At 39.9% G+C, this 22,378-nt stretch overlaps 1 protein-coding gene across 2 annotated transcripts in view; it reads right to left on the bottom strand.

Annotated features, from left to right (window-relative positions):
- clmpb (CXADR like membrane protein b) overlaps positions 1-22,378 on the bottom strand; it is a 141,433-nt gene that overhangs the window by 117,972 nt on the left and 1,083 nt on the right. For both annotated transcript variants that reach the window (XM_042486125.1, XM_042486126.1), the window contains exon 2: positions 14,939-15,036. The gene's annotated coding sequence lies outside the window, so the exon portion shown is untranslated. The remainder of the gene's footprint in view (positions 1-14,938; positions 15,037-22,378) is intronic.

Below are 22,378 nucleotides of genomic sequence, written 5' to 3'. Positions count from 1 at the left end.
CAGAGTCCGCCCGTTTCTCTCTCAGGCCAGCACGGAGGTACTGATGCATGCTTTTATCTCTTGTCGTCTAGATTATTGTAATGCCCTGCTCTCTGGTCTTCCCAAAAAGAGCATTTCCAATTTACAACTATTGCAGAACTCGGCGCACGAGTGCTGACGAGGACCAGAGGGCGGGAGCATATTACACCGGTTTTAAAATCGCTTCATTGGCTCCCGGTGCGTTTCAGGATTGATTTTAAGGTTCTTTTACTTGTTTTTAAGTGTCTCAAAGGTCTTGGGCCTTCTTACCTAACTGAGCTGCTTTTACCTTATCAACCCTCGCGGACCCTGAGGTCCTCCGGCACTGGCCTTTTAACCATACCACAAGTTAGCTCTAAAAGAAATGGGGAGGCGGGTTTCAGTTACTATGGCCCCCGTCTGTGGAACAGCCTCCCGGAGAACCTCAGGATCACAGACAGTGTTGAGGTTTTTAAAAAGAGGCTCAAGACCCATCTTTTCAATCAGGCTTTTAACTAACTAACTAACTATTTATTTATTTATTCTCCTTTTTTATTTTATCTTATCCCACTGTTTTAGTCTCCCATTTATTTATCTATCTAATTATTAGCGGTTATAACCTTTAATCTATTTTACTGTGCACTTGTATTCTTTGTCTTATTTTACTGTTTCAGTCCCTTACGTTCTTAGGTTTTATGTTCTTTACCTTATTTTATTGTGTTAGTTTTTAGCTCCAGTGTTTCCTCATCGGGGCCTACCGGACTGGGAGTGGTCTCTGGTCCACCATTGGGGGTGCTGTACCGTGGACTGTTTCGGCCCGGGTGGCTAGAGGGCTCGGCATCTTGGTGCGGGCACTCCTGTCCGCCCGGGTTGGGATGGTCTCTGTGGCGGCGCCCCGGCGGTGCTGGACCGTGACCTCTCTCAGTGAGGTTGGCCCCCAAAGGTAGCTTCTCCCTCGCCTCAGGTCTCAGTGCCTAGCCATGTCTCTTTAGTAACAATTGGTGTGTGTTGGTGTATGTGTGCGTGTCAACATAGTTGAACCATCTCTACCATTCGGTATAGTTTTTTATTATGCCAAAAAATCCACAAGACGTCACTGTGTTTTCAATTCTGATCGCCTTTGGTCGCTTTTGATCCCTTGGTGTTTGTCTGCAATATTGGTCATAAAGCCCGCCCCTCCATGTTAATGAATGGGACATAAGACAAACTAAAAACTCAAAGACAGCTGTGTCAGCCAACCCATGCGCTCATATTCAATGGAGCTGCCCGTGATTAGTTGGACGGGTGTTCTGGCAGGAACTCCCCCACCACGGATATCGCTACTGCGCAGACTCTGGCTCTCAATGACATCACCATCGCAAGACGGCAACACTCGTATCTGGGATATTTTACCCTTACTGAAGCTCAGTGGGGGTCAGAGGGGATGTGTCGTCCATCTTTATATACAGTCCATGGTCACACCATGAGCACTATGTGGGATGGAATTCTGAAAGGTAGGCGTATCTTTTTGTTTCTGAAGTCCTACTAAACAGATTTATGTAACTTTAGACCCCAAAAAAACGTTTAATAAGGTTCAAATATTTTTTTTTTAAAAAAAAGTCTACCAAATGGTTGATTTGGCATTTAATGGTAAAGGTGGTGAATCTAAGCTCATGTAATTAAAATGTACTATTTGCTAAGAAATAAAGCCACTTCTTGTCATTCATTGTTGTTTAATGATAGATTTAATATTATCCATTATGTATACGATGAAAATTGTTTTTTTTTTTACCATTAAAAGCCATGCTCAACCAAACGGTTGAATTGTGCTTTTATGGTTAGGTGGTAAAGGTAGTGATGCTATAGCAAAGGCAATAAATTCACAATTTTACTGAAATAAAACAAAGGATGGATGAAAATCATATACTCAATGTTATTCTATTTTTGTTTGAAAAAAAAAAATTATTGGTGTGATTTTTTTCCCACCATTTCTGAGATGTTTGCATAGTACTGTGATGGTATATGTCTAGAAAACGTGTGGAAATAAACACTATTTCTGGTAATACCACTAATTACATGGTCACAAATTGATACATGCTGGTATAATAATAATATACACACTATACATAATAATAATATATACATAATAATATACATAATAATTTGGTAGAGGCCTGTATATTAGAAGCTATGGGGTCTGTAAAAAACAAGCAAACAATAAAAAAATACAACAGAAAAAAATACTGATTGAGTGTTATTACAGCCCCAAAGAAAAATAATAATAAAATAAATACTACTACTACTGATATTAATAATAATAATAATAATAATAATAATAACAACAATAAAACATTCCCATGTTTTTTTTTCGTATTGAGGACATTCAGGTTAATGCATTTGCCCTGTGTAAGAATTACATTGTACTTGAAAACTGTGTTATACCAATCAGCTTGCTGCACACAAGCACAGCAGTAAAGTGGACCATCACACCAACGTTGTACTCCCCACTTATGAATTAATGAAATGTAAGTTATTAGCTTCTTTAACATCCATTTAAAAGGAGGCGGTAGCCATTTACAATGCAGTATTGATAACACTTCCATGTATGATGTAAAAATGAATCTCTGGCTCTGAGGTTTCAACCTCTGACACTGTTTCAGTACAACTTGCAGCGTGTGTGTTTTATATTAAGAATGCTGGCTCTGTGGTTGCCATGGTGCTGCAGCTTCCTTGTTTAAATTAAACCTCTTAGATTTGCAATTTTAAGATGATTCACTCAATATTGCGTGTAATTATTTTTTGCAAAGCAGCACTGAAAGCAGTATCTAATGATCTAGAGTTTAAGGCCATCGCTCCTCAGATTTCACTGATAGAAACATTTAGACACACTTCTACGAGGGAAATAGAGGAAGCGAAACAGAGAGCAAAGGCAGGGGATGGAGCTCTTGCCACCCAAATACAGCCAGGCTGGGTAGGGGTGTAGGCAGAGGCTGGGGTAACAGTGGAAAGATACTGTGGGTAACATTGCATGTCCATATAGTGGGAGGTGGAAACTGGGTGTATGGAATATGAAAAGCCCTAACACTGTTATCGTTGACTGTCTGCGCGTGCAAGATGCGATGTGACAGCTGAGCAGGGCTGTGAGGGCAGAGATGAATTCACAAATGGTAGCCCTAGGGACCAGTGGGTTGGGTTGGAAGGAGGTGGGAAGGGGTGAGAGGGTGACGGTGCATGCTGGGGAGGGAGGGATGGATGTTAGGGAGGGTCGGGGGGTTATCGAGGGCTAGCGAGGGTAAACTATCTGCAGTGCAGCCAGGATTCTCCCTCAGCCTCTCTGCCCTTTGTCATGATGTCCAAATAAAACTGCAGAGCGGAACATCAACAATTTACCACTTATCAGTTCATTTTTTTACATGATGATACACAGCTGACGGGAACACTTTGTAGATATGTGGATAGTTGTTTGAAGACGTCGTGGCAAAGGGTAATATTCAAGGTCAACAGCAAGGTCAATACATTTCATCTCTTCAAGATACTCAAACAATAGCTCCCATTTAAGGAAATATGCAAATTCTCTTTCTTGCTGACAGTTATAAGGAAAGATTGACAGTACTCTTGTGTATAGTAAATATTAAGCTACAGCCAACAGTTATTTAGCCTAGCTTAACATAAAGACTGGAAACAGGATGAAACTTAACAAAAAAAACCCAACCAAAACAACTACCAGCACCTCTAGAGCTAACACATTTTATTTCTTAACAGTGCTTTCCAGGAGTATATGCTATCTTTTTTCCCCCACCCACTTTAGATGAAACCATGCCCAATTTGATGTAACTAAAGTGAGCTGCCAGATGTCAAAGTTTAATGATTGGCTGCTGCTGTGGCAGGCAGCACGTCTGGTGCTGGTTCAAACAGACATCTATAGCTGGGTGCCATATGAACAGCTTAATTAAATCAGTTGCTTTAAACACCACCCTTTTCCAGAAAACTCTAGCCCCTCTCATCCCTATCCTTAGAGGCAGGCCGCTGGGTATAGATTCTACTTTACTTATTTTATGCATATACTGTATGTGTAGACCTCCCCTCTGTTTTTTTGTTTTTACTAACAGTTGCTTTCTGAATTTGAGTTGGTACAGCCATTAAAGAGAAGCTTTGCCAAATTTTCAACCAGCCTTGTCATTGCAAGGCGGCGCTCTGGTGGATGAGTGGGGAAGCTGGCGGCGCCGTGGTGGCACAGGAGGTTTACCTGAACACACTGCACACACTGAGATGACTGAGCTCGTTAAACATTAGCAAAGTTTTCCTTTCCTTTTCTATGTCACTATTTTCTAAGCCACTGTAGCTGTCATGCTCTGTGGAGACAGGCCCATCAGTGAATTTAGCTACTCCAATATAACCATATCCCAGGGCCTGGGGTCCGATCCCAGACCATTTCCATCAGATCAGCAAACTTTCTGGTTTTGTAAACGGGAGAGAAGTCAGCTGAAGGGCCCTTCTGTAAGAAAGCCCTTTTTTGGCATATATTTCATTTTATCATTCATTTAATTTAATAAGTGCTGTTACGCGTAATGTTGGACAGAGCCAGATTAGCTGTTATCAGACTATTGGGTGTAGCTTTATATTTAGCAGACAAATATGGGAGTGGTATCTTCTCATCCAACTCTAGGAAAAAAGTGAATAAGCATATTTACCAAAAAGTCATACTTCCTTAAGACTAATATATAGGAAGACTGAATATGTGTGCAGAGAATCTGTTTTAAAGCAGCATCACACGCTAATAACAACAGCCAGTACTGTACTGCAACGCAGCCTAATTCATTTGCCCTTTGCCTAATTCATTTGCCCTCCTGTAAAACAGGCATTTAGAAAAGTGTGTCATCCTGATGCACTAAAGGACAACCATTGTGTCTCCTGATTTGTCATCCTGGTGATTCAGACAGGCTGGCAGTTTATCTTCAGGGGATTCCACCAAAACACGTGTGTCAAATAGCTTCTCCCATGTGCTTTTCTAACAACAGACCAGTGTACATTAAACAAATTCAGACATATAACAGCCCCTGTTTTCCTAGCTGTGAATTAAACGTGTTTCTCATGTTCTTTTTGTTGCCACATTCTTCTACATGCAAGTCTTGTCACAGGCCCATTTCTTAACCCTCTATCTGATTCTGCCCCGCATAAGGATCTGACCTTTCCCTCTTTCAGGATTATTTCACCACATGCATGAGCGTAGATGCTAATTCCTGTTGTGATTGGCTTCGAAACCTCTCTGATCAACGTTAAAAACAATGGGCTAATACCAAATTGCAGATGACATTAGGCTTTAATCAATCAATCCATTCCTGCTCTGTACCTCCTTCCATCTCCACCACACACACGCACACACACACACACACGCACACACACACACACACACACACTATACCATACCAGAACAACGAAGTGCTCCTCTCAGCACAGGCAAAATTAATCACAAATGCCACCAAGAGTGAGTCTAACAGCAATGAGAGAGAAGAGTGTGTGTCTATGTGAGTGTGTGCGCGTGTGTGTCTACACTGCTGGTGAGAAGGGGGGGGGGGGGGTCTGTTGAGCAAGAAAGAGAAAATCCGAAAAAAACCATTTAGCATTTTAAATAGCTGCACCAGCTTCAGCTCAGCCGAGCCCCATTAATTAAAAGGACATGCCCTGTTGAAGCCCAAATGAAATCTCACTCTTATTCACGGTAGAAGACGTCTGTAAGAATGATCTTCCCCCTACCCCATGGTAAAACCACGTAATCTAGGCTACAGACTTTATCATAATTGGATGAGGATGATTTATGACAGGTATAGAGAAATGATGAGGGGGAAACCTAATCCACTATTTTACCTCAGTCCTCCTCCTCCTCACACTCAGTCGGCTCGAGAGGACGTCATATACTCCCATATACACTTTCAGCCTGTAACATTCTGAGGGAGTTCTCAATTATCTTGATTGACATTCTCATCTCAATGGGAGAGTTGGCGTCACTGTTTTGGCATGTCATTTCAGAGGGTTTAATTTGCACTTCTGAGTTGGTGATGAGCTTGCAAGTCAGTTTTGAAGTGGAAATGTGTTGATTGTACTCTCAAAGGGCAATTGCCATATTCTGTGAAAGAGAATTATCACTATTTTTTGGTACATATTTATGCACAATATTTCTACCTCATACATGTGTATTCTCAGGTCTTTAAAGTCACAGAAAGGCCAAAGGTTATCTCTGGTATTCAGGGTTTGCACAGACGGGGGAGAGTCAAATTCAAAAATTTTAAAGTACTATTTCAAGCACTCGTTATTTTTTTTTCAAGGATGAAATTGTTTTCTGCACAACCATCGTCTGAACGGGAATTGTGCGATTCATAAATGGAGCAAACACATGCTACCGGGCTTAACTTATTAATTATTAACTGGTTAGAAGGTAGATTTATTAGTCATTTTTTAAACAAAATTTAAAAAACATAATTACATTTGTCCTTGATCCTGCTACATTTTTGGTGTTGAAGGATGAGTTGATTTAAAATCACCAGCTACTATAAAGATTCCATCCAGTTGCTCAGGCATGTTGCTGCTGATGGCATCATTCAATTCCTGTAGTGCATTTTTTGAATTTGCATCAGAGTCTTGTGTCCTTATTCCTCCCCTCTGGTCTGACTTGCCGCTTGGCACACGTCGCCAGGGGGGATCCTCTTGTGCTCTGCTCCATTAAGTCCAAACCCCACACAACTTTTCCCCATGTTGATAAGTTGTGCTTAAGCAGAAGGAGCCATGGAGTTGAAAAAAATAGAAAAATGTAGCAAAAACAGTAGCAAGGATTTTAGGAGCTACTGGCTGCTGCATCTACATACGCTGCCATCATCATAGCAGTAATTAGGTTATTATTATTATTATAATATTATGTTTTGCAGGCTAGCAAAACATACTGGTGCGGGCTATTTAATGGCGTTTACTACCCTGTCAGCACAACTACCAGGCCAGAAAAAAAGACTGATCACTAACAGGCAATAAAATGAAAAGTTTGTCGTTATAACAAGATTTTTTTTTCATGTTTTTACAAGATATTTTTATGTTATAAAAAGTAACTTTTGTTTTTCTACCAAGTTTTTTTTTTTAATAAGAAGTGTCTTGTTGTATCTTGAAAAACATCCTATCATAAAAAGAGACATTTCATGTTGTTACCTGATACTGATAAGTTTTTTTTTTTTTTTTTTCTGGCTTAGTAGTTCTACATTTCCGTAGCACACTGATCCCATACCACTTATACAGCATTAGAAAATAATTGCAAGCACAGCTTAGTGGCTGTGTATCAACTGAATACACTTACCAGTGCCCTTGAACCTCAAAATTTGGAACTTTTGTGCGTGTTTGTGGTTGTGCGTGGGCAAGTATGTGCATATGCATGCGCATCTGCATTTATGTTTTTATTCATGTGTTGGTACTTTGCACTATTTCCTCTGCTGTAGCTTGCTGTGGGATGTTGCTCTTGGCTATCCAACCTGCTCAAATTTCAGGTAGCTGCACTCCTTACCCCAGAGGGGAGTCATTGGGGAGATGTTGTTGTTTGAACAAAACTTTCCACCGTGTCTTTCTGTAAAATGTAAAGGAGGCTGCTACATTGGTGTAGACCATGCATAAGGGAATGGAAGAGAGATAGAGAGAAAGCATAGGGTAGGAAAGCGTTCAAAATATCTCCGCAAAGAGCTTTTAACCTATTCGGCGCTGCAGTAACACAACCAGGAAACTTCATCTTACATTAATGGGAGTGAGTGATGTGGTCTGCTAGAAAACATAATGAATTTATGCCATTTATGCCACCACAAATGCTGTAAGCTTTAAATGATGTGTGGCACAGATACATAATATAAACTATTTCATTTTGATCCACATGCAACTTGTGCATATATATATATATATATATATATATATATATATATATATATATATATATATATATATATATATATATATGTATGTATAAAAAAACCCACTGATAACCACATTCTTCATCCACAGCTTGTTAACTCCGAAATGGTATAATGAAAGAAAAGAGAATGGGGAGGGGGTAATAATACTCCCCCACCATACAGTGGGAGCGGATGCGTAGCTAATGAAATGGACGACATAGATGACATGTTGCTGATACAGTGGTAATTACCAACTGCTGCCACTGCAGTACCTACCCTGCCTCAGTCACATGCTCATAGCCCTGAGGATGACTTAGGCAATGCTCAGAGCAACTCTGCTCTCACTCCTTCTCTCCCTGCACGTCACTGTCGATTTCTGCCTCTCTCTACCTTAACTTTAGTCCTCTGCTGTCTGTCTTTCTTTGCACAGGCTTCCAATGTATACCTGTGCCAAGTAACAGGCCAGTTAATAGGTCTCCTCTAAAAATCTAAAATGCATATAGTTAAAAGGTGGATAAGGTGCTATCTCACTTGGGTCATTATTTCCAACACAATTGCAAATTATGAAATGCTGTAAATTATACTACTTAAAGGATACAGGTAGTGTTAGCCTATTTCATATTTTTTTAATTATTATTAACCAATCTCTTTAGAAGACCAAAAATGATTTCTTCACAAGTAGACCAAAACCTAATATAGCTCACGCCTTTGTTGAAATACTATGAAAGTAAAAAAGTATTTTGCACCTAACCATATGGTCCCGGCAGGGGGTGTCCTAATGATCTGAGTGAAACAATGGCAGCCGGTGATCTCGTATTACAGTTTAACGGTAAACCAAAACATGCTTCTGAAATTGTTTGAGGAGTCAAATATGCAACTCAGTAACAGAATGTTGTTTTAGTTTTAACATTTGATTTCCGTTTTTTCTACCTCTGTTTTCACTGTGCATTAAGTAGAATGGTGCCCACTTCCAGTTTACAAACTATTACTAGCTATTACATGTAAATAGGGCATTTAAATATGTTTCTGGAAACATTTTAAGCAGTGCAGTAACATAATCTTGATTTGTATTCACTTAGCATTGCCTAGTTTTATCATTTGGTCAGATTTTGGTTAGGTGAGTTAGGGTTTGAGAGAAAGAGAGAGGGGAGGGAAATTCTCTTGATCAGCTCTACACTCTGTCTGTGCTGTTGGCGGCACAGGTGGCGGGCAGAATGAGTAGTCAAACCTGGTCCCCATCAAACAATAAAACAATACTGTCTGCATTTTTCTTCAAAAATTCAAAGTAACACTGCATTACAAGTTGATACACAAATGGTCATTTTAAGGGTGAAGTATTCATTTAAGTATTTATCTACCATTGAATATCCATAAGGCTATTAATTAGGGAAAATAAGATTCAATTTTGTCCTCATTTTTCATGCTATTTTCAAATTCAGATTCCATGTTTGCCCAAAAACTCTTTCCTTGCCCTTCACTTACACCTAAATCTGACCACTCTAGGGCAGTGATTTTAAGCTTCTGACTGCCTACTCAGGAGCCCTCACTTTAGTGCCCTGATCGTGACCTGAGTAAACAAAAGCATTCATAAATCCAATGATGAAGTGCATGAATAAAAACTTGCTGATGCACCCGTTTACTCAAGCGCATGAGTCTTTTGCCTAATTCATTGTTGCCCCTAAAGCAAAAATTCTCATTACAGTGAAACATGTAGTTCATTTAGGGCTCCTGGTGTCGTAAAACTGCCAAACATTCTAACCCAAGCCACTGCAAATGTGTGTATCCAATACACAGCCATCAGTTATCAATATGCAGTGCATGTGTATGTAAAAATGGTCTTGCTATCTGCATCCATTTGATGATATCACACCCTTATTAAGCTCATGCATTAAGGTCAGAAAGCATCTGCAGCACCACTTTGTGTACAGTATAATATATAATATGGACTTGGTGTTAAACTACCTCACAACCCTGTCAAATACTGTTACTATTCTATATGTGTCCACTCCATTAGCTGTGTGGCTCACACATCTTGCTTCTCCTAGTGTGATTATCATATGCTAATATGGCTGCAGGTGAAATACTTTGGAGTAATTACAGTGTCATGAGTGAGAGGGGGTTCTGAAATTGGAATCTATTGATTATGTTAAACAGGAAACATCTAATGGAGGGAAATAGATGCACAGGCACCAGACTGCAGTTGTAAAACCACAGATGCTTCACAGATCAAGTATTGCAATGATTACAATGTGGCATGAAAATCATCATGTGCTTGGACACCATAAATGGTAGCAATCGCGTGATAGCGAGCAGGTCAATTCCGTTTACTGTTCCAAACCCAACAGAAGGCTCATTAGGCGAAGAAACATGGTTTAACAACAAACAATTATGCACAGAACCTAGCACTGTGAGTGGAATTGCAACACCTGCAGAGACCCTTAAAGCTAATTTGGGAGAAATCCTTTGAGTGAGACATTAACTCAGCACAAATGATATGAAAAGCTCAATTAACATTTAACCAAGTGATGAAATACAACAATACAAACAAGTGCGCCTCTGGGCACAGTGAAAATAAGCCCTCATTAGCCAGATGGAAATTATCAGAATAAGATAATAAGAAGACCTCCCCCAGTGCAAGGCTGCGTGGGGTGGAAAAGTTAAAGATGGTGCTTTTATTTATCAAAGATGAATATTAACAAAGAATATTCACATGGAGGAAAATTCTGTTTATCTCACGAGTAAATACGAACCCATTTGAGTAGATATACAAACAATGATGGATTTTACTCACTACATTTCTCTTTTTTAATGCTATTTTTTCCAATCATTTCAATTAGAAAACAAGACTTATTACACTCTGCTAAACAATGCTTATGTCCTCTTACTGTTATTTCAGTGGCTGGGCTGCTGTGTAGCAGATAGCAGTATTGATCTCAGTGTTGGTGGTCTTTGACCCACCAAACAGCTCGCTTATCTCGTCCCTGCATCGTAATGGAATTAAAACATTGGGAGCAGAGGTTGGGATCGCAGGGGGAAAACGTTGCAACCAGAGTGGTGACGTTCCCAACCTTTTCCCCTCTCATGTGTCCACCATTAATAAAGTCATATATCACTGTTAGGACTGCTTATCATGCTGTCATTCATGAACTACACAGCTATGTCCTCAAATGCGCCTGATGCTAAATTTCTGACCCAACGGATGAATAAAGAATTGGTTTGGGATTTGCCCTTTATCATTAAAATCTCCTCACTCCACTCAACTGAATCTGTTGAATTTCAATTTCAATCTGTTCCAGTCATTGATATTATTCCTGCTCCACATCCTGACAGTCTGTTGATATACGTTTATGCCACAGTTTATGACTTTGTCTGGACTCTTTGTAAAACACAATAAAGAAAACAATAAATCTACTCTTTACATGTTCTCCTGTGCAGTGACGTGGTCCCAATATCCTGGCTGTGAACCTGAATGTAGCGCCATAAAGTGAAGGCATGTGTTGCGATTAGAGCCACATGCAAGGCTATACAATATACAGATATGATTTATGGAACGCCGCCATCATCCCTCCGTTTCCCATCTATATCCACTGCTATAATTACACCCAACAGCATTTTTCTTGTACTCGCAGCATGGACTGATGTGCATAATTTATTTACTTTCTGACAGATTTTAAATAGGAAACATCAAACAACAGAGTAACCTTGGAGCCTCATACAAGTGCACTTGCATTGCTGTCACTTTGAAGAAAACAAAGTGGGAATATGCAGATGTATTTCCTTTTCCTTACACGCCCTTACAAGGGCCACAGTTGGAAGGCAATGACTCCCTCTGTTGTTTTTATTAACACAAATATGAACATTTAACAAATGGCTATCAAGTTCATTGACACTAGTTTGATAAACCTTATGTCCAATGAGGTAGGAGGTCTCAAATTCCCTGAGGTGTGACAACAGGTGCATAGCATCGCTTACATGTTTGGAGATTTCCAGCCTTTTAGCTGATGCAATTCGGTGTCCCAAGAACATTTTAGGAATATGGAAGCATCTTTTATCATGAAAATTGAATTTATGTCTGTATAATTCATTCTCTAATAACCAGATCACCCTGTTTCCCATGTTAAAATGCAACTTTCTTGCCATTTGTCCCAACTCTGCCCCGTGCACACACATTGGATATGAGCCAGAGCCGTCAATACATTCCCTATTGTCCAGTCCTCCATCAACATTATCTGCTAGTTAATGCATGAAGCGCTGCTTTCTGTTGCCAGAGGGACAAGACTTGCCCCCTCATCCAGGAACACCGGATAGAAAATATAAAATTAATATTTCATAGTGCTCCAACGCCCGTCAGACAAATTTATGTGGACATCCCGTCAATAAATGGTTGAAAGATTGATGGAATATGATGTCCCCGGGTGGAGCATAAAGCAGCTGGTGGCAGTGTTGATACAAGTGCTATTTTTGGAAGATCCCTGGTTCTTTCCTTTAATCTAGTGGGGCAGCCAACTGATGCATTGTTGCATGCATCAGTGTGGTCAGAGAACATGGTAAGCAGAAGGGCACTTCACAGGAATGTCCCACCTCTGTCATAGTACGCATAAAATCCCTTCTCATACTAGACTTGCCAAATTTATATGTGGACGTCAACATGTGTTGCTGACTGGAAATCAGTTATTAGTTAGCCAGCAAATTTAGCAAAGATTCCTTTGGCAACTCTAATGTTCCTAAAGAGAACTACTCTGACTATGACAATGTAGATTCTGTAACATTAAACATCAGCTCTGTAATTTTGTACGTAGTGAGTTATAATGCAAGAGTTCACAAAGCGTATATTTACGCATAACTACATAAAAAGCAGGTTGCACTTCACAAAGTAGTTCTTACATTGAGATAAAATGCTCTTCTGTTCATGGCCACTGGGATTGGTTCGCTCACAGCTCATTTCTAGTCCTTTTAAAGGCACAGATACATAAATTTAACAACAAAATGTTTGCTTTTTGGACATACAATCATGAAAATAACTAACTTTTGGTGAAGGTAAGATTTCAGTTAAGTAAAAAACTAAAAAAAAAAAAAACAAGAGTTGTCTGTGGACTACACATTTTATAAAACTGTGTGTGATGGTAGTATTGGAAATATATTACATATGGTTAATAGACAAAGGAATCAGCTAGATTTTGACATCTGATCTTTTTTAAGTGTTTGATGATTGATGGTACCTGGCTGACAAAATTCCAAATGTGAGTGGGGTTTGATGGCACACTAATTTTGGGGTTGTAACAGTATCACTCATTCGAGATGTTTTGGTACTAGACCGTCATCCGGATTTTGCCTGATGAAGGTCTATTGCAAATTAGACAGCGCGCGGGAGTCCTTTTGCAGCTTATTGGTCAATCCATCCCTCTAGAGTGCACCTGTCTCTTCTGATCGATGTGTGAATGTTTTGTTTGGGGTTGAAACAGTAAACGTTGTAATGTTGATTTTAAAAGATTAAAAATAATTCTGATCTCCTAATTCATCATCATATCGCTTGGCCAACTAAAACTGCTTTTTTTTGGCAGATATGAAACAGCTTGTGGTTGCACAGTGACTTTTCATTTATAGCAGATCGGTTTTGATAGGTTAGCACAACACACTCCTCGCAACTGACTAAAGTCTTTACCATCTAAGGCATTTCTTAAGTTTTAAGTGCACAACCTACAAAGAATTGTGAGGCACGTTACACACAAACTCAGCTATGGATTTATGAATAGCTGTTGCGACTCAATCCTGAAATTGAGACGTCCAGAGACCACATTTTAAAAGATTAATGAGCAAAAAATGATCATGTGCTCTCTCTGCCTCTGTGACATTTGCCCACCTGCAGGTCTCAGTGCATGTGCCTAGAGGGGGTGCCTGGAGGGCCCACAGTTGTCGATGAAATCTGAGTGGATTCTCAAAAAATCTCTGCTGTTACAAAAAAACAGAGATCTAAAAGCCTACAGTATTTGTCTGTAATTCTAACAGCGCAATGACTCAAGGCATGATCTTTGATAATGATGTGGAAATGGCTTGCTGTCTAAGTGCAAGGAAATGTAAGTCAATGTTCAATTATGAGTGGTAGAAGAGGTTTTCAGATCCTTTACTTAAGTAAACATACCACATGTGAAAATACTCTACAAGTAAAAGTCCTGCATTGAAAATGGTTCTTAGGCAAAAGTAAGTAAGTGTAATTAGGGAAATCAGTTATTGTCTACCTGTCCGCAATACAGGAGCTATGATGCTGCGTCTGTACCTTTGACAATGGAATAGCAATTTATGTTTTCTACACATCTGTCTCTCGGCTCATTCTGTGGGACTTCCATAGCTCCCCTACAACTCTCTGACATCATAAATAAATTAGCTGAATGTCAAGGCAAATGCCGAACGTTTGTACAGAGAGACCCACAAGCCAAGGATAGAGGGACCACACAATATTAGTTGTGACAATGACACATCCAAACCCCTGGAACAGCATTCAATGGATCTGACATGGTCCCATCTTGCCGAATCTGTCAAATTCCTCTTGAACTTTTCTTTCTATTATTTTTCGTGGTAAGGAACACAGTTGAGCCTAGAGCAGCTCCTGCATGGGTTTGAAGTAATGCGCTTTACCCTGACAGTGAAGATTAAGGGCCGGGGCTGGGGGTGAGGAGGAAAAAACAATAACTCTGAGGTCCCCAGAGAGTTTACTGTGATTTTGAAGGTTAGCTCTGCAGTTTTATGCCAATATAAGACTGGTATCTGATTCAAGTATCTGGGAAAGCTACTGCAAGCAATTGATAAACACCATGAGCATTACACTAAAATATTCTAACCTTCTTATTGGGTCCGTAAACACCGTTGCAGCCTCTCAATGAAATTACATGGCAAATGCATTATTTCATTTGCATCAATGACTTCTTGTGGGTTAGCAACTTTAACCTAAGCCTAGGGTATTTTAACAACCTATTAACTGTGCATGCATAGTTTATATTCTTTTTTTAAGGGACAGTTCAAACACTTTGAAAATATCTCTTTTCTCTTACCTGTTGTGCTGTAGTATTTTGGTGTGAGTTGCAAAGTATTGGAGATTTCCGCCGTTGAGACGTCCGCTTACTTCTGTATATGGATGATGTGTGCAGTTCTGTAGAAAGAAAATAGTTCCTTCATGAAACTGCTTACAACAGGGTCTGTAGATTATCTTAAGCCAAATACTCGGATAAAATGAGTAACCAGTACAGATAATGTTTTTTTATGATCCAAGTAAAATATGTCAATATCCACATTTGTGATGAAGAAAAATAGCTTGTTTGGGTAACTGTGTTTAATCTCTTACTTCTGTGATCAAAAATGATCTGAGGCACAATCCTGAGATTTATAAACAGTTTTCTAGTAAATAATAAATACGGCAATTTCTGATCAATACATAACTATTTTAGGCTTTAAATAACTTGATTGAGCAACACATTTTTGTACAAGCTCCACTCCCTCATGATTTAAACAGAGATACAGATACAGATAATTTAGTTGGTTGAACACATATGGACATTGGTGCACTCAGGTCATGATTTCTGGAAAGAGACATTGCTGGTGAGTTTTTCAAACATATCTTGTCTGTTCTTTGAGCGTTAGTTCCATTATATTCGTGAAAAGGCAGACATCCCTGTGGCCGATATTTTTAACACTGCAACTGACAGCACACACAATCTAGATTAATAAAAAACACTAAAGATAAGAGGAAAAGTATGTATTTTTTATTTTGGGGTGAACTGTCCCTTTAAAATGCCAGTAAACATAAAAGGAGGACGATACCACCACATCGGCGGAGTTATAAAATTTCAGCCTCGAAAGCAGCATTTGATTGATAGGAAGTCCTCTTTAGGAACAGCTGTGTTATCTTGTCTAAATGGAGGAATGTCCTTATCGGCCATAAAACCAATAATATACACCCATTCCAGTTCCTTTGTAACTTCTTCAATACACTGACATTACAGATGTTGGTCTGACTGACTGCAGGGTTCTCTGTCCAATGAGTGCCATTTCCTCAGTGCGATTACATAATTGATAGCAGCCAGAGCGCTCGCCTGAACTCCAGTGCAAATTAGAGAAAGTGTTCTAATCTGGAGGTTTTGCATGTAAAGCAAATATTTGCATCACAAGGAGATGGCATAACATCCTCTGATCAGCTGATTACCATAGTGATGAGAATCTTCAAAGGGAAAACTTTCAGCTTCGGGGGTTGAGCTCAAAGTTATAGGTTATAAGCTGCAATATTGACTGTCTCTGAGGGCATGTTCTGCTCAGCAGCACGAATATGGGACACTCCACTGTTGATTATAATGAAGTGGGGGGAAAAGGCAAAAAGCTTACTTTTGGAAGAGGAGGAAAAAAGGGAATAGCAGCCTCTTTTTGACAGAGCTCATTATCTTCTCTGAAGGTGTTCGAGGCTTTAAAAAGCAGCAGAGAGGAGTAGAGAGGAGAGGAGTTGGAGATGGAATATCCAGAGAGGCTAGAGATTTGTGATGTGATGAGCTTTATACTGTGGGGGATCCATTTCTTAATTATTCCTCTAGGACACCCATTTCCCCTCTATTCCCCGGCTATAAAACACCATCCATATGGCACCTTTGGCAAAGGGCATGATTCTGCCCCTCAACAGGCAGGCATCAGGGGTGAGCCAGGCCATCGGAAATGTGCTGACACCTCACTTTCTGGAACCGTTAACGAAGCAGAGGTAATGGGAGGAGTGGGGTAGCGGGAATAGTATGTGCAAAGGAATTGTCCCTTATTATTTTTATTGCAACAGATGCTGCCTTCATGCTCTTAATCACACACTGTAAGTTAATATTAGTCACTGGACACCATCTCTAGGGGGAACTGGGGAGTTTTTTCGGTTAAGTGATGGAAAAGTAAAAAGGATGCCCTGCCGCAGTCCGTTTTGTGGTGTGGGGCCGCTGCCAGACATCCCTCTCTCTCCCTCTTATACTGCTACTCAGCACTGCAGCACTGTAGCAACAGGATGGATCTCTCCCTTGTGCGTGTGTGTTTGAAAGTGGGAGACAAAACACGAGCGGGGAGTCACAGATATGAAAATGAAGTCACAGCACGTCAGGGCAGCAGCAACATGCAGGGCCGATATTGAGATAACAAGCATGTTGAAACGGAAGAGGGGACTGCGAAGAAACGAAGCGGCTCGGACACCCCTCAGAAGATTTTTGCATCCATTTGTTTTAGGACGGTGTTGAAACGGAGTGGCGTGCTGCCAGTTATGAGCTCTTGTCTGCGAGTGTGTGGGAGAGAGAGCCACTTCATCAGATGTGTCGTACAAAGTGAGGACATAGCATTTCCCTGAAGTCCTACACTTGATAGTCGAAGCAAACTTGTGGAAATTGATAGATTGGGAATGATTATTATTCTGCTGGGAAAAGGATGAGTAATGCTTAACTCGGGTGTGTGGTTGAATGTGCGCACTGTAGCTTTTCTGCTACAGACCTGTGCTGTAATCGAAAAATCTTTCTGACTCGCCTTGTCATACACAGGATTATACATAACAGATCATGTGCTTACAGACTCATGCATTAAGTGCAGCGCATTACTATTGTTGGAGAGACAAAGGCCTTTGAATGCGGCACTTACACAACAATCAAAAAGCGAGCCTATATGTATAGTCCGCAGTCCTGAATAATAAATGGCATTCACCACAAAAGTACCTCTCCTGCTCTATTGAATTAAGTATGATTGATCCACATATTGCCACTGGAACACTACTAAAACACCATTCGTATCAACTGAGTCTATCTCACAGCAGTGCAGGAGGGGTACGAGTATGGGTGGAGGTTGTTGCAGGATAAGCGCTGAGTAGCACTTATAAAAAAGGCATAGGCCATTAAACCGAACGCTGGATGCACTGAGTGGGAAGCTGCTCTGTGACATCACGCTGCCAAAGAGGAATGGCTTAATTAAACTTTCATCCGACAAATATTCATGTCCGTTTAATGATCCCGAGTCACTTCATTTCACATGAATTATGAATATTAATGAACAACGGGGAAGGGCAGTGGAAGGGTGAGTTGTGTATAGGTTGGACCCAAAAGCAAGGGTGGATGTTAGTGAAGGTTGCGTCTAGCCACCAGTCAATTTCACTTCACAGTGCCGCCAAACCCTCCAGGCCAGAGGTCATAATTGGAAGTTAGCGTACAGTGTGTGTACGCCTCATTACAGTAGCCTTGTGTGGAGGCACTAAACCGCCATAAGACTTCACCCTGATCTGACCAGAGCAGGGATGGCTGCTGGTGGCCTATTTCTAGGGTCCGGCCCTGTCACTTATCCCCTGAGGAACGCACGCTGGTTACCATTTCGCCCTTGAGCATTGCTCCAAATTTGTCATCCTTTTTTCTTTTGCAATTAATTAAAACAATGCAGCCAAGTATTGTGTACATGCCCCCCCCCCCCCCCCCCAAAAAAAAGAAAAAACAGTGAAAAAAAACTGATGTTAACTCATGTTAATGACACTGAGTCTAGGACATGATGCATTTTCCATGTTTTAATGCACACTGTTGTTTCATATTTGGCTCTGAAAGGGTCTCTGTAATTGCTACAAATCAGCACAATGGTTTTCTGCTTGAGCAACACTTGTTTCCAGTCAGATTAAAAGGCATCGTGGTGTTCGCTTGTCAATGTCTTGGATCGTGAAGTGAAAGTAAAGCAATTCCATGATTTTCTACACTACATTAAACTTGAACAGTTGAATGCACATGTGCTCCCTAAAATAATGAGTACTCAATATATATCGTTTAGACAAATACTGACTGAACTACTGATCAATTAGAACTTAACCTGAGATCTTTCAACACGTTCTCATCCCAGGTTGTCACATAACGCCGCTTTGTCAGTGGACTTCCACATCGACATATTTTGCGCTGGGTATCCTCCAATATCTGATGTTGATGTTCCGGGATACCGCAACCAATGCTGACGTTCTGGCAAAAGCACATGGCTCAAATTAGCCAACAAAAGCAGGTGCTTAGGTTTAGAAAAAACATCATGGTTTGGCTTGAGATTCATATGAAGAGCAAACACCAGGCTCACGTGTGAAAGTTCAGTTCGCCACCTTCCAGCTCCTTACATCATGTGGTTACCAACAACATTTCAACCTGCGTGTTGTGCTGCTGCACCATATCCTAACACTGTGAAAATTTCCGTCAGGCCACATTACAACCTTAAACCACCCGATGGTGAATGATACCACTAAAAGTGGCTTTTGGTATTGATGTCTGGCACTGTAATCACTGACAAAGTGGTGGTATTTGACGATTTCAGAATGAAAATGAGCTGGATCTTTCAGTCAGAACTCAAAAACAAGGCAATGAATGTTGTCATACTTACCAACAAAGGTCCTATATATCAAAATATTACCTTTTTCCTAATAATTTCTAATGGAAGTACATGCAGTATAAGTGTAAATGTAAATCTGTTCTATGGACAATTGACGTTCACTAAGGAACTCTCTTCTTAAACTAAAACTATTCAAGAAAATAGTTCCATAGACAACAATACCAACCTCCCCTAAAATGCCATTTCGAAGCCTTTAATGCTACGAGAACCCTGAAAGTCGGCTACAGGCTAAGAGCGAAACATGCAAAGAGAATATTCCTATGACAATCAAATCCCCTTCTCTGCCTCAAAAACAACTAAACTCATCAAATTCAGCATTTTTTTCTTCCACAGTGCATAGCAACCATCTGACATCCCCACAGAGATGAAGCCCCACTAATGCAACACTGGCACCACCAGCACGACTGGATCAATGCTGCCATCTACTGCTGCTTCTAAGTCTCTTCAGCATATTAGAACAAAGAATGGTATTGTTCGGGGATTTAATTGATTTTTGAATCTAGTTCAGTTTAGAGCAAACTGCAAGAAAAATGTATTTATTTATTGGCAAAGCAAAAATACATGGCGCTGTATTCAGTCGGTTTCTGTGGGCAGTAATGGGGGTTTTACAGATTCAGCAGGTCTGTCTGTTTTGTCTTCCAATTCACCTACCCCTCTCCCCCGTTTCCACACTGTAGACTTTGTCCAGTGGAAAAGCACTTTCATAGTGCTCTCCTGAATTCCTTCCAATGGTTATAAAAAAGGGAGGAGGGAATACATCAGGGAGATGTATGGGGTAATGGCAGCGTAGGGACCCAAAATAGATTCAAGGGCTTTAGTGATCAAATAGTATATTGCACAGGTGTGGGTTTTATGGTTTAGGTTTTTTTACAGCTTCCATTGCAACCTTGCAGTATTTTAAATCATAAGCATTTTGTGGGAAAGCGCCAATACATCCAAGTGTTAACTATGCACAACAGCAGAGGTCCCGCGAGATGTGATGACAGCCAAGATTTTGGTGTTAAATTGCAGTGTTTATTGCCATGTGCAAACTGTAAGTGATGGAAACAGCACCTTGCATGGAATAAATATGTCTGAGATATTGCAAAGTGTAGATTCTTCTATAATAGCTATAGCACACAGTCCACTCTGATGTTTCATAAATTACACGGCAAAAAAAATAAAAGCTAACGTGCTGTCCACCTTTCTCTTAATTGAGCTTTAACAGGCCAGAATCTGCGAGGATATTTCCAAGGTATGAAGGAGAAAACCATTAGTTTAAATTGATCTAATTAATATGGAGGACAGATGCAACGGCCCATCTGATTAGGGTGGAAGTCAAGCCTCTCACGCCACTCGCTTGACCTCCACACTCAATGATGTCTCTAGCACCAGAGGCACTTGAGTCACAGTCACAGTGAGCCACAAGGTGAGAAAATAAAAAATAAAAAAACAAAAAACCATATCTGTGTGCAACAGCCAGGACACCAAAAACTGATGAAGAGAAGAATGACTAGCCTATATTAGCAAAGTTATAAGGTAGATCTGGCCGTCCTAAAATAAGGTGTCAGTGCAAAGTATGGGCTACGCATAACAAGGGATATTACAGCATTAGACATAAATAAAAAAATAATTAAATGATTCAAAACAAAACAGTACACATGACAGGTGAAATGGCATGTAGCAACTACATAACCTTCTGTGGGGGACTGTCTGACCTGATGCAGGCTGGCAATAATTTATTTAACTATTAAATCTGCTTGTAGGTATGCCATTTAAAAGACCTCCTCAAGGGCACACACATACCTAACAAACAATGGGATTGCTTCTATTTGTAATGACAGAAACAGAACAAAAGTGAGAAGGTATACAGAGAATCATCCTGTGAAACAGTGATTAGTTCATTGTTCAATAATCAATCAACAGAAAATGAATCTGACAAAACTGCTGAACATCTGAGTCATGCATTTTATTTATTTAAGACTAGGAGCGGGCGGTACATCAATATAATATCAATACCAGTTAAGTGAAATATTCTGAATTTATCAGACTTATGCAACTGTTGTATTTGCCCTATTAGGCATTTTATCCACATTACTGATTATCATATAGGCCACTGAAAATTTTGTTGAGTAAATATTTAGTCAAAGCACAAATAGTCAACCCTGCAATATTGTTGAAATATAAATATTGAGGTATTTGGTCAAAAATATTGTGATTTTAATTTTTTTCCCCCCAAATTGTCTACACCTATAGACATGTTTCAGACATTCTCTGGCTTAGGCTTCTCGTATGTGAGGATTTCCTGCTTTCCTCTTTCTTAGGCTATAGACCTATCATTGTGCTATCGTACAGAACAAGATGGTTGAAGATGTCAACTTCGAAAATTGTAATGGTAATGTTTAACTAAAAATGACCAATATTACTTGTATAGGTAGCCGAAAGATAAACACTTAAGTGATTCTTGGAAACCTTTCAGATGTTTGCACACATAGCCCACATAAAACAAAACTTAGTTCCCATCTATTAACCTTCTGAAACCTGAGCAAACTGGTTTGTTTATTTCAAAAAGAAGGGGACACAGCAATGCACAACTTAACTAGACATAACCAAAAAATTAGCTTTTTTTCCAAGTTACAGGGAAATTAACTGAAAATTAGCAAAACAAACAGACAAACAAACAAGCCTAAATGTTCTGAAAAAAGTTTTTATTTCATACATCTGTTATATTTTCTTCTGAAACATAATTTCGAATAGCTCTATAAAATCATTACAATTAGAAAACATCGTTTTTTAGACATTCCCCCCTATTTTTGGATAATTTTCTGATAGGCCTAATTCTTAAAAGAAATAAAAACTTTGGTAATTTTTTTGTCACCTTTTAATAATTTCTTGCAAGTTGGTAATTTCCTTTTCCCCTCGTGTTTTCGAAAGAAATCGAGACAACTTGCTCAGGTTTCACAGGTTCAAATAGCAAACAAAAGGCATCTGAACGCAGCACAAGAAAGCTGATGTGCATCCACGTTTAAAAGGGTTTTAAATGCATCATGTACTACACCTACACCACAAATATTTCAATGCCAACACGTTACGTTCATTCCCACTGCAGCAGT

Source organism: Plectropomus leopardus, chromosome 5 (genome assembly GCF_008729295.1).
Source record: "Plectropomus leopardus isolate mb chromosome 5, YSFRI_Pleo_2.0, whole genome shotgun sequence".
Taxonomy (NCBI): domain Eukaryota; kingdom Metazoa; phylum Chordata; class Actinopteri; order Perciformes; family Serranidae; genus Plectropomus; species Plectropomus leopardus.
Note: the sequence above shows the minus strand (reverse complement) of the source record. Positions and strands in the feature narration are given on the sequence as shown.